The sequence below is a fragment of the Rana temporaria genome, chromosome 7 (assembly GCF_905171775.1).
Source record: "Rana temporaria chromosome 7, aRanTem1.1, whole genome shotgun sequence".
Lineage (NCBI taxonomy): Eukaryota > Metazoa > Chordata > Amphibia > Anura > Ranidae > Rana > Rana temporaria.
In genome coordinates this window covers 125927849-125941771 of record NC_053495.1, presented here as the reverse complement: position 1 = coordinate 125941771, position 13923 = coordinate 125927849, and the positions used below count along the sequence as shown (strand labels likewise).

Here is a 13923-nt window from a genome sequence, read left to right as displayed (position 1 = left end):
GAGGCCTAAGGGTGAATGGAATATTTAGCTCTATTGTGTTGCTAATTTGGGGAACACTGGGGGTGTTTTATTATAGGAGTGTTATATATTGTAGTTTAGGATAAGTTTGGATTTCTTCTGAAGGCACTTTAAGTGAACATAAGTGATTTACCCCACTCAGCAGGGGCGGGCCTTAGAGAACAGAGGCCGCATATGGGCAGCACAGAGGCTTAGGGGTTAGCCTTGAAGCACTTTGGTCCTTGTTTCAGATTCTGACCAGGACACTATCTGCATGGAGTTTGCATGTTCTCCCTGTGCTTGCGTGGGTTTCCTCCGGGTACTCCGGTTTCCCCCCACTTTACATGCTACTTTTGCGTTGGTGGTGCAGTGGTAAGCATAGCTGCCTTCCAAGCAGCTGACCCGGGTTCGATTCCCGGCCAACGCCATCTCCAATACTTGGAGTCCTCAGAGAGAAAAGCGCTATACAAGGTCAATGCGGAGTATATATTAGCGGTGGAATAAAGAATGAAGAGAATGTGTGGAATGTTTAAGGTAGAAAACGTTCCCCCAGAATCTATAGAAGGAGAACCCAGCAACTGATAGAAGACGCTTAGCTTTGGCTGCAATCACACCTAGGCGCTCCAGATCACGGGCGGAATTACTGCAATTTCCCAAATTGACGCAAAACGTGTGACATGCTTGTGATCCCGTTACTTTCAATGGCACCCCAATCATGGGACAATATTGTCACCTGACAAATCACACAAACAAAATGACGGGACGCCTGTTTCCCAAAAGCAGTTCTGCGATTTGTCAGGTGACAATCGCTGCAAAATCACGCCTCGATTGGGGCCATATTGAAAGTAAGGGAAAAATCGCATACTCCACCCAGCGGGAATATTACACCCCCTCAACTGTCTAGATTCACATGAAAGTTTCAAATACATAAATCCTTCATTGCTGCAGACCTCAGCACACTCCATGTGCGATAACCACTTATAGACCACAATAAATATATACAGCATCTCACAAAAGTAAGTACACCCCTCTGTGTGCGGGAGATCACATACAGTATGTCACAAAAGTAAGTATAACCCTTGCATTTGTGTAAATCTTTTTTCTATCTTTTCATGTGACAACACTGAAGAAATTACACTTTGCTGCAATGTAAAGTAGTGAGTGTACAGCTTGTATAACCGTTTAAATTTGCCGTCCCCTCAAAAAAACTACAGCCATTAATGTCTAAATCTGAAGAAATTTATACAGGACAGTCAATGGAAGAAAGTCTAGAACTCTTGTAATTTGGAAGCCAACCCAAAAGTAAAAAGGTGTATCACGAAACTTAGCACATTGCCTGAAACTAGACAAAAATACCTACGTTTTGATGTATAAATTGTGTATGACAAGTAGATTTTGTGGGCGTGAGAGCAATTTATATAGAGAAGGAACAAAACATTTTTTTCTAAAGCTCTGTGCTATAGCGATGACATCATCCACTCTAACCAGCCCCATAGACACTCTGTTTAAATCGATAAAGTTTCCTGAAATGATCACTAAACAAACAGATTTTTCACAAAAACTGTAAAAGATATCAAACTAAAAATATTTAGCCGGATAGCTGAATATTTTGTGAACATTTTAAAGTTTGTTTGGCGTCTGTAGGTGAAAGTATGAAGGAGCTGAAACTTTTGGTAGCGGAAAAAGATTTTAAGGACTTGAAGCATGCTCGCATTGACTTTAATGTTAAAAAAAAAAGTGTTAAAAAGCTTAATATTTAAAAAAATATATAAATAGTAGAAAAAAGGTTGAATAAGTCCCATCATTAGCTGAAAGAGCTGAACATTTTAAAGGTTGAATGGTCTTAATAGCTAAAAGGATGCAGAAGTTACGATGAGCCAAAAAACATACAAAATAATAAAATTAAAACTAGAAAATGCATTTCCTGCAGAAAATGCGTGGGAATGATGAATAGATGAATTGCTAAGCACACACCAAAGCCATTCACCATAACCACTACACTATCTTTAGGACATACAAGCAGTGTTCCTTCAGTACTTATCAAGCCTCTTTTTGATTATTAATCCCCACACCTTAATGAGTGAGAGAGCACCCTTCAAACAAGCCTTAATAAATCCACAACAGTACATGCTATCGAAACAGCAACTTCACCATTAGAGACACACGGCCTTTGTGAATGTATCGGTATAAAATTTATGTTGATGAACTTAAAAATGTGGGCATGTCAGCAATTTAAAAAAAGAAGTTCTCTGTGCGTTTCGCTGGGAAATCAGAAGAATTTTATACAGGACAGTCAATGGAAGAAAGTGTAGAACTCTTGTCATTTGGAAGCTCGACCAGCCAAAAGTAAAAGTAAAAGGCATATCACTAAACTGAGCACATTGCCTGAAACTAGACAAAAATACTTAAGTTTTTATGTATAAATTGTGCATGACAAGTAGATCTTGTGGGCGTGAGAGCAATTTGTTCCCTCTCTATAAAGATAATTTTGTTTAAAGCTCTGTGCTCTAGCGATGACATCATCCACTCTAACCAGCCCAATGGACACTCTGTTTAAATCGCTAAAATTTCCTGAAAATATCACTAAACTAGGGGTGCAACGGATCAAAAAACTCACGGATCGGATCGATCCTCGGATCAGGAGTCACGGATCGGATCATTTTCGGATCAGCGCAAAAAAAAAAAAAAAAAAAAAGGGTGTTTTCATTGGTCCAAAAAAAAAAATGTGTATGTATGTATGTATGTATGTATGTATGTATGTATGTATATATATATATATATATATATATATATATATATATATATATATATATACACACACACACACATACATTTCAGGGGTGGATTAAAGAGGAAGCAGGTGAGGCTGTTTGGGACTTGTTAAAAGTACAATCTTGATGTTTTTACAGAAAAAATAAAAAATTATATATATATATATATATATATATATATATATATATATATATATATATATATATATATATATATATATATATATATATATATATATATATATATATATATATATATATATATATATATATATATATATTTATTTTTTCTGTAAAAACATCAAGATTGTACTTTTAACAAGTCCCAAACAGCCTCACCTGCTTCCTCTTTAATCCACCCCTGAAATGTGCTCTTTTTCCCCCCCCCTCCTCTCACACCAGTGCTTCTCTGCTAATATTCCCTCTCCATGTCGGCTTGCCAGAGCCCAGTGCACAGCGTGACACGCCTCCCCGGGGAGGCGTGTCACGCTGGGCTCTGGCAGCAGACTGGCCGCCGCTCCGGAGCTAGGCCGAAGCCGGGGACTTTCCTAGGCCTAGGCTCCGGAGCGCTCCGCGGATCGCGGGGTGTGCCGATCCGAACGGGGTGGCCCGTTCGGATCACGGATCGGTGACGATCCGTTGCACCCCTACACTAAACTTAAACAGATTTTTCACAAAAACTGTAAAAGATATCAAACTGAAAAGATATAGCCGGATAGCTGAATATTGAGCATTCCCACTAATAAAAAACACGAATAACAATACTGGGAATGCTTTTGAGCATTCCCACTAATAAACACATTTTTATGATACTAATTGTGTCAACGTTATCATTACCGAGACAGTCCAGCACGCCCTCTTTCCAGGTGATTACATAGTGGTTAGACAGGTTCAGCAACTGCCACCATATGTTCACTTGGTCCACTCTTCTATAATGAGCTAGTATGCGATGCATACTAGCTCATTGAGCCCTTGTCTTGCAGGATTCATTTTTTTGTTATTTTTTTTAGGTTTACAACCTCTTTAAAGTGGATGTAAACCCTCCATACACCCAGTGAAGTGAACAGCCTCAGATGAGACACAGAGATTAACCAAATCTCCCTACATAGGTTTTATATGTATATCTGCTGTGTTCACATTTATATACTGTTTAGAAAGTTCAGATTTTGTTAGGAGATTTTCTTTTCCTGGTCAACACAGAGTGTGATGTCTGGGCATACAGCCAAGATAGCCAACATTGCTGAGGAAAGGCACCCCCCCCCCCTTTCATCATAGGCAGAGACTCTTCTAGCTGTTTTGTAATAGGAGCTGCTCTCTGCTAATCTACCTACTTTGACAAAATATTCCGGCTGCTTTTGTCTAAAAAGTAAAATAATATGTCAGGAGTTCTCAGGCTGATAACCGTTCAGTGTCCGGCTCAAATTTCACGAAATCGGGTTTACATCCACTTTAAGCCCTCGTTCTCACCGGGCCAATTTCATATGCGATTTGACATGTCAAATCGGAGCCTATTGCCGGCAACAGCGCGGTCCGAATCGGTGCGATGCCGACTTTACAGTGCCGCACCGATTCCTAAAAAGTAGTTCCCCCACTACTTTTGGCAATTTCAATAGACATCTGTGCAAGAACCCACACAGATGTCTGTCAAATCGCCCCCCAAAGTCGGATTGAAATGCCGGTTTGAAATTGTGTAAGTTGAATTGAACTTGCACGATTTCAAACCTGCATTCAGTGTGAAGCTAGGCTAAATCAGAGTTAGGTACTTGCTCACAGTAACTTCACAATCCCTCTTCCTGGAAAACCCACGTCTTTAGATGTCACCATATCACATCACATTTGCAGGCTGTAAATCAGATGAAAATGGCTTTGCCGACACTTTTCATGAGATGAGATAACGGAGGGTTTATAGTTAAGGAGCCATAATAGTTTTGGCTGACAAATTCAGTGAAATGTTACAGCTAGACAATTCATTGTTCCAGCCCGATTCCCCAGAGGAGTGTCCCATGACCCCTCCAGATACCATCAAAGGTCAGTCAACCACCTGCCCCCCATGATAATTGGATTCAAGCAGGAGCCTTCCTTATGATAAAAGGATTCGAACATGTAAAGCTTTATTTATCTTCATCTGAATTATTTAGAAACAGAATAGAGAAATCACATAGTATTAAAGCATTTATGCAACAGATTTTCTTTAACTACTGTAAAAATGACAGCGCCTGAGGGTTTTATATTGAGGAGGACAATGGTAATGACCTTGCCGTACATGAAAGCTCTCCACGTGTGGACTACAAAGTGACCAGCTATGTAGGGGGCCCCATCTATAATAATCACTGTAAGAAGACAGCTGGGACCACAGCCTTAATTCCCCAAACCATCTCTATATTCAGATTATCTGTATAAAATGATCACGCTGCACTTGGCAGATGTTCACAATCTTTTCACACATACGGCACCATGAACCCAATGCGTTTATTGTATGTTGTAGGATAGGTAGAAGCAGACTGCATAAGGAAAAGAGCAACATGCCCAATGCAACCTGACATTACAGAACTCAACTTTCAGGGCCAGTTCACACCACATGCAGTCCAGTGCGTTTTTTTTTCTGCATCAAAAACGCATGGAAAGTAGGTTATATGGTTTTCAATGGCATAGTTCACACCAGTGCTTGCAGTTCCAGAAAAAATAAAAAAATAAAAAGTAGAACATGCTGCATTTTACCTGCACTGGAACACTGTAAAACGCATCAAAAACGCACTGGAACACACTTGTCCTTATCTAATGCCCCGTACACACGATTCGAATATCGTCCAACTTTTTTCACTTAATAGACGCAAGTAGAAATTAAATAGGTTATTAAAGTCATTCAATAGTAGTTTAAGAAAAAATTTTCTTTAAAAAAAAAAAAAATATATATATATATATTATTTATTTTATTATTTTATATTATCATTTATAAATATTTTATTTATATATATATATATATATATATATATATATATATATATATATATATATATATATATATATATATATATATATATATATATATATATATATATATATATATATATATATATATATATATATATATATATATATATATATATATATATATATATATATATATATATCAAATATTTATAAATGATAATATAAAATAATATATATCTTTTTTTTTTTTAAAGCAAATGTGTTTTTAAACTACTATTGAATGACTTTAATAACCTATTTAATATAACATTATATATATTTTGCTTTAGCCCCTGGTTCACACTATGTGGTGGGGGGAGCCGCATGTGATTTTGAACAGGAATCCTACCGCATTCCTGTTCAAATCACATGTGAATCTTCAGCAGTGTGATATGAGCCATTATACTGTATGGGTCAAATCGCACCGAATTTGCATCAAACACGTGCAGGACCCTTTTTTTTGGCCTCACCAGAATCGGATCGCATGGGTGTTCACACCCATGTGATTCGATTCTGCAAATCGCACTGCGTTTTGCAAACTGATATCAGGGTGTCGTTAACATACACACTCGCATAGATTCTCATGAATATGGTGCGATTTGCATGCAGTGCGGAATCCGCACAGAACTTGCCGTGAATTTGCAGTGTGAACCCGGGGCTACAACCAAGTAAAGAAAGAATAGTCTTTCTTAAATGAAAACCACATTCAGCCTGGGTTCACACTGAAGGTGGGTTTGAAATTATGCGAGTTTTAGGAGATATTCTTTATACCTACAGGTAAGCCTTATTATAGGCTTACCTGTAGGTAAAAGTGGCAGTACAGAGTTTACTACCACTTTAAATACATATTGGGGTTTATTTACTAAAGCTGGGGAGTGCAAAATCCAGCTCACTTCTACATAGAAACCAATCAGCTTTCAGGTTTTGCTGTCAAAGGTTAATTGAACAAGCTGAGGTTATAAACGGTTTGGCTACCATGCACAGCTGCACCAGATTCTGAGTGCACCAGTTTTAGTAAATCTACCCCAATGTCTTTTGTGGTCAGAATTAGTATAAAGCTTATAGTGATAAAAATGTATTGTGGTTTTTGACCTATTACCGTAAGAAGTTGTTGCACACTCACTTGCTAGCTTTTTTGTCCCTTCTCCTTTTCTCTATATACATGGCTGAGTCGTTTTGCCACTAATAATACCAAACCCCAGACAGACATACTTAAAATTTCAAAAGGTACCACAAAAAGAAAACAAAAAGGGCAGAAAATAAAAATAAAAAAATTGCCAACATTTTATCCAGCCAGAATTGTGATACAGACAACCAAATAATTTGGTGGAAGGGGGATTATGGTGTGGCGTTGTTTTTCAGGGGTTGGGCTTGGCTCCTCAGTTTAGGTGAAGGGAACTCTTAAGGCATCAGCATACCAAGACATTTTGGACAATTTCATGCTCCCAACTTTGTGGGAAGAGTTTGTGGAGGACCCCTTCCTGTTCCAACATGACTGCACACCAGTACACAAAGCAAGGTCCATAAAGACATGGATGAGCGAGTTTGGGGTGTAAGGAACTTGACTGGCCTGTACAGAGTTCTGACCTCAACCAGATAGAACACCTTTGAAATGAATTAGAGTGGAGACTGCGAGTCAGGCCTTCTCATCCACATCAGTACCTCACCTCATAAATGTGCTTCTCAAAGAATGGTCAAACATTCCCATAGACACACTCCTAAACCTTGTGGACAGCCGTTCTTAGAAGAGTTGAAGCCGTTATAGCTGCAAAGGGTAAGCCAACTCGAAGGGCATTGGTCAGGAATTTGTCTTGCATACAAACGGCAAAGAATTGTTGGCCAAAAAACATGAAACTACGTGGTTTTTCAGCTCTTTAGCACCACTCTTTGGGCAACTTCTGCTAATGCTGTGTTATGGTGAGCATTGCTTCTGAGCATGCGTGTTTGTATTTTGGAGTTTTGTCCGATGGACTTGTGTACACACGATCGGATAATCCGACAACACACATTTGTTGGCGGGCAATTTTAAAGCATGCTATGACACATTTGTCCGCGGAAAATTCAACAACAATTGTCCGATGGAGCATTAAAGTTCATGTGCATGTAAAGGCAGGCACCCCAATACTTCTGACAGCATATAGTGTATATAACTGGATTATAAAAATACATTCAAACACATACATAACTGGATATTGTCTTTTCTTATATCCAAGGAGATTAGGTTTAAAAATGATGGTGATAACTAATAAAGTTAGCCATATAGGACTGTATAATTTCAGCCTTCCTGCAGAACTGTCCAAAACTCGAGACGTTGATGGTCCTACAAAATAATGGCTGAATAGTGACTACATCCTATCAAGCGCAGCCACTGTATGGGTATTCAGAAAGCTGTAGGTCAGGGGTGCCCAACCAGTGGCCCGGGGGCTACATGTGGCGCACGGAGCCCTCTGATGTGGCCTGCGACCTTCTGTTCTGGGATGGAGTAGAATAAAATACTGTTATTAACCACTTGAGATCCGCGCTATAGACAAAATACGTCCGCAGCGCGGCTCTCAAGTGCCAAGTGGCCGTTTAAACACGGCCTTTTATGTGCATTACCCGCGCGCGCCACTAGGTGGCGCGCGGCGGGTAAAAACTGTCCCGGCGCATCGCCGAAGACCCGATGCGTGTACCTGGCCGCCGCGATGTCCGCCGGGTACACGCGATCGTCGGTGACACGGCAGAAGTGCTGTCAGAGGAGAGGAGACCGATCTGTGTCTCTTGTACATAGAGACACAGCATCGGTCACCTCCCCCAGTCACCCCCCTCCCCCCACACAGTTAGAACACACCCAGGCTACACAGTTAACCCCTTCCTCACCCCCTAGTGTTAACCCCTTCCCTGCCAGTCACATTTATACAGTAATTAGTGCATTTTTATAGCACTGTCGCTGTATAAATGTGAATGGCGCCAAATTTGTGTCAAAAGTGTCCGATACGTCCGCCGCAATATCCCAGTCCCAATAAAAATCGCAGATCGCCGCCATTACTAGTAAAAAAAAAAAAATAATAAAAAAAATCATAATTCTGTTCCCCATTTTGTAGGCGCTATAACTTTTGCGCAAACCAGTCGCTTATTGCGATTTTTTTTTTTATAAAAATACGTCAAAATACGTATCGGGCTTAACTGAGAAAAAAAAGAGTTTGTAAAAAAAAAAAAATTGGGATATTTATTATAGCAACAAGTAAAAAAAAAATATATATTTTTTTTAAATTGTCGCTCTTTTTTTGTTTATAGCGCAAAAAATAAAAACCGCAGAGGTGATCAAATACCACCAAAAGAAAGCTCTATTTGTGGGGAAAAAAGGACGCCAATTTTGTTTGGGAGCCACGTCGCACGACCGCGCAATTGTCAGTTAAAGCGACGCAGTGCCGGAAGCTGAAATTTCACCTGGGAACGAAGGGGGTTTATGTGCCCAGTAAGCAAGTGGTTAAAGTTCAGTTTATTACTAAAATCACAGTGTATATACTGTATGGGCAAATCTGTGCTGCAGTGGTTACCGGGATGCTTCCAAACTGATCTGCAGGTGCAAAGCAGCTTACCTGCACTGAGCCATAGACTCCTGTTATTACCTGAGAGTTTGGTGAGCTTTCTGAAAGGGCACCAATCCTGCAGAATATAATAGAAGTCTATTGCAAAGTTCAGGAAAGCCAAGGGTACACTGCGTTGTACCCACGGTGCGAGTAAAACGAAGCACATCAGTGTGAAAGGGGGGTCCAAACAACTGGACCCTCCATTCACCTCTAAGTAGTGGCAGACATAAACCGACTTGTGTCCTACCTTCAATCCGATCCGCTATAAAAAAAAAAGGGGGAGTATAGCAGAGCAGACACAGTCATGCCATCCATCCGCTCCGCTCATCGTGGCCCGCGACCAGTTACCAAGTCGCTTAACTGGCCCTCGCTCTTCAAAAGGTTGGTCACCCCTGCTGTAGGTGCTGGCTGTTTGAATATGATATTTGTTGGGGAGATTCCTCCATTCATGCTGTTTGAGGTAAATGCAGGCTAAATAGGAGAAAATAAAGCGTACGGGTAAATGGCCAACTTAGGAAGGAGACGCATTTGTTTTTCCCACCAGTCTTACTGGCATATTATTACAAGCACTTGATTGGTAAAAGAATTCTAAACAACATTGACACTTTCACCTCCATATGATAAACCAGTGTTCAAAAAATCAAAGTCTGGAAAGCCTACTATACTGATTCAGGTCACACTCAATATTAACCTCCCTGGCGGTATGATTCTGTCTGGAATTACGTACCAAAAGCGGTACAATTATTTTGCAAGGAAATTGGCGTTTTATACTGTAGGTCTGTAATTCTTAAAGCGGATGTGCCACTAAAAAACTATATTAACTACTTGGTAACCGCCCTATAGCCGAAATACGGCTACAAGGCGGTTCCCTAACTCTAGGAGGGCGTCAATATACGTCCTCCCAGAGAGTCACAATTGCGCGCCCGAGCGGGCGCGCACACGCGATCACCGGCGCTCGGCGGGTCCACGGGACCCGCAGCAACACGGATCGCGGTAAGGAGCCAATGGAAGCGGCTCCTTACCACGTGATCGCGCCGTCCAATGACGGCGCGATCACTTGTAAACAAACCGGCGTCATGTAATGACGCCGGTTCCTCCCTCTCCTCTCTGTACCGTTCGGTACAGTGTGAGAGGAGAGGGAGGGGGGGGGGATCGGGCGGCAGCAGCAGCTGCCGCACTGTGGGCTGGATCTGTGACAATTGCAGTCACAGATCCAGCCATCCCTGCGCAATACTCTGCAAAATAAAAATAATGATGAGTGCAATACTCTGCAATACCCCACCCCATACTCTGCAATACCCCACCCCATACTCTGCAATACCCCACCCCATACTCTGCAATACCCCACCCCATACTCTGCAATACCCACCCCCCCATACTCTGCAATACCCACCCCCCCATACTCTGCAATACCCACCCCCCCATACTCTGCAATACCCACCCCCCCATACTCTGCAATACCCCCCCCCATACTCTGCAATACCCCCACCATACTCTGCAATACCCACCCCCCATACTCTGCAATACCCCCCCCCCATACTCTGCCATCCCCCCCCCCCATACTCTGCAATACCCCCCCCCATACTCTGCAATACCCCCCCCATACTCTGCAATACCCCCCCCCATACTCTGCAATACCCCCCCCCCCCATACTCTGCAATACCCCCCCCCCCCATACTCTGCAATACCCCCCCCCCCCATACTCTGCAATACCCCCCCCCATACTCTGCAATACCCCCCCCCATACTCTGCAATACCCCCCCATACTCCGCAATACCCTCAATACTCCAATACCTTGCAATACGTCGCCTATGGGGATTTTTAAGTAGCAACGTTTGGCGCAATTTCACGAGCGTGTGCAATTTTGAAGGGTGACATGTTGGGTATCTATTTACTCGGCGTAACTTCATCTTTCATATTATGCAAAAACATTGGGCTAACTTTACTGTTTTGTTTTTTTTTAAGCACAAAACTGTTTTTTTTTTAAAAACACGCGTTCAAAAAATTGCTGCGAAAATACCGTGCAAGATAAAAAGTTGCAACAACCGCCATTGTATTCTCTAGGGTCTTTGAAAAAAAAGCATATATAATGTTTTGGGTTTCTATGTAATTTTTTAGCAAATAAATGATGATTTTTACATGTAGGAGAGAAATGTCAGAATTGGCCTGGGTGCTCCAGAACGCCTGATGGTGCTCCCTGCATGTTGGGCCTCTCTATGTGGCCACGCTGTGTAAAAGTCGCACACATGTGGTATCGCTATACTCGGGAGGAATAGCAGAATGTGTTTTGGGGTGTAATTTGTAGTATGCATATGCTGTGTGTGAGAAATAACCTGCTAATATGACAGAAACTAGATTTTTTTTTTTTTTTTTACAGAATTTTCAGTCTTTTTTCTTTTATAGCGCAAAAAATAAAAACCGCAGAGGTGATCAAATACCACCAAAAGAAAGCTCTATTTGTGGGAAAAAAAGGACAAAAATTTCAGATGGGTACAATGTTGTATGACTGAGTAATTGTCATTCAAATTGTGAGAGCACCGAAAGCTGAAAATTGGTCTGGTGATTAAGGGGGTTTTCGTGCCCAGTGGTCAAGTGGTTAAAAGCAAGCAGCTACAAATACTGCAGCTGCTGACTTTTAATATAAGGACACTTACCTGTCCTGGAGTCCAGCGGTGATCGCAGCAGATGACGAGCCGATCGCTCGTCACCCTGCTGCTCCCCCCTCCATCCACGGTGAGGGAACCAGGAAGTGAAGCGCTCCGGCTTCACTGCCCGGTTCCCTACGGCGCATGCGCGAGTCGCGCTGCGCCCGCCGATTGGCTTCCGCTGTGTGCTGGGAGCCGAGTGTTCCCAGCATACAACGGGGGGGGCGACGGGAAGCGGAGGAAAAACCCGTCCTTTGCCCGTATCGTAGGGCCGGAAGTGGGTGCAGATACCTGTCTGTAGACAGGTATCTGCACCCCCCTCCCCCCTGAAAGGTGTCAAATGTGACACCGGAGGGGGGGAGGGTTCCGATCAGCGGGACTCTTCTTTAGGGTGGAGATCCGCTTTAAGAATAACTCATTTAAATCTGACCAAACAAGAGAGTCTAGTAGGCATCCCGGGTATGATTTTTTTTTTAAAAACAAAATTATAAATTATAATATTATAAATAATTATAACAAATAATAATATAATTATAATAAAAATGATTCAATAATGTAATCAACTCAAAATCACTGAAATTTGCTCAGTTGCAGAATTGTCGCTGTCATTACTTTTATTTTTTTATGACGAATTTCCCCACAAATCGCTATCGCACAATTCTGCAAGTGATTATAATTTATTATTATCGCTGTTTTCTAGCTGCTCTAAAACCATTTTTGACATAAAGGGACACTTTTGGTTGCTATGGACAATCTACAGTTTGCAGGCAGAAAGAACATGCAGGACACTGGGCAGACCACTAGGGACAAGGGGGTGTGTATTTTTTACATACAGTACTGTAATCTATAACATTACAGTATACTGTATGTAATGTGTTTGTTTACTTTTTTGAATTTGGCGCCGTTCTCCACCCCCCGTGCGTCGTAACGTCGCAGGGAACGGAGATCGGCGGCACACAGAGGCACTGTGTGAATCGAGCGAGGACCCGCTCGCTCACACAGCGCGGTGGCATCGCTGGATCCAAGGACAAGGTAAGTAACTTGTCTGTGGATGCTGCGAAAGGTAAGCCGCGCCGCTGCACATTCTGCACAGCTACCCCGAGCGTGACTCGGGGATACCGATCCTAGCATAGAAAAACAACCCAGAGTCACGCTCGGGGATACCGCTAAGGGGGTTAAAAAATAAAACCCTACGTGGAAATCTATTAGGACATGATTTTAGAAAAGTTAAAAAAATAAACAAAATAAATACAGTGGCGTAATCAAGTACAGTAAAACCTTGGTTTGTGAGCATAATTCGTTACAGAAACATGCTTGTAATCCAAAGCACTTGTATATCAAAGAATTTGTTTTACAGGGTATAAAAGAGAAGAGAGGCACCTCTAAGGCCCCTTTCACATGGGGCAGTGGAGGTGCGGTGGCGGTATATCGCCGCTAAAAATAGTAGAGGCGCATTGAGGGGCGGTATTACGTAGTTTCCCATTGTTTTAAATGGGAAGGAGCGGTATACATACCGCTCCTCTCACTGCTCCAAAGATGTTGCTTGCAGGAGATTTTTTTCTCCTCTGGCTTTCACATTGAGAAGGCTGGGCAGGAGTTTTTCAGGCGGTATTTAGGCGATATTTTTAGCACTGTACCGCCTGAAAAACTCCTCAGTGTGAAAGGGGCCTAAGTGTAGCAATAAGTTGCTAAATGTTGTACCTTCATTAAATGTAACCATATTGCTACACTTAGAGGCTCCTCAACTTTTTTATACTCAGTTTTGACGCCACTCTTATATCAAAAATGTTGCTCGTCTTGCAAAACGCTCTCAAACCAAGTTACTCTCAAACCAAGGTTTTACTGTATATGCTAAATGATGTCAAAATTCTTCCAATCACTTGAACATAAAATTAAGAATCTAATAGCTGGATTCAGAGACGCAGCCGCAACTTTAAGGCGGCGTAGCGTATCGTATCGTATTTACGC

General features: G+C 41.7%; 1 protein-coding gene and 1 non-coding gene across 2 annotated transcripts in view; one reads left to right on the top strand and one right to left on the bottom strand.

Moving 5' to 3' along the window:
- DPH5 (diphthamide biosynthesis 5) overlaps positions 1–13923 on the bottom strand; it is a 70483-nt gene that overhangs the window by 40792 nt on the left and 15768 nt on the right. The window lies entirely within an intron of this gene.
- On the top strand, positions 353–424 carry TRNAG-UCC. The gene has a single exon. It is a non-coding gene; the product is annotated as a tRNA-Gly (tRNA).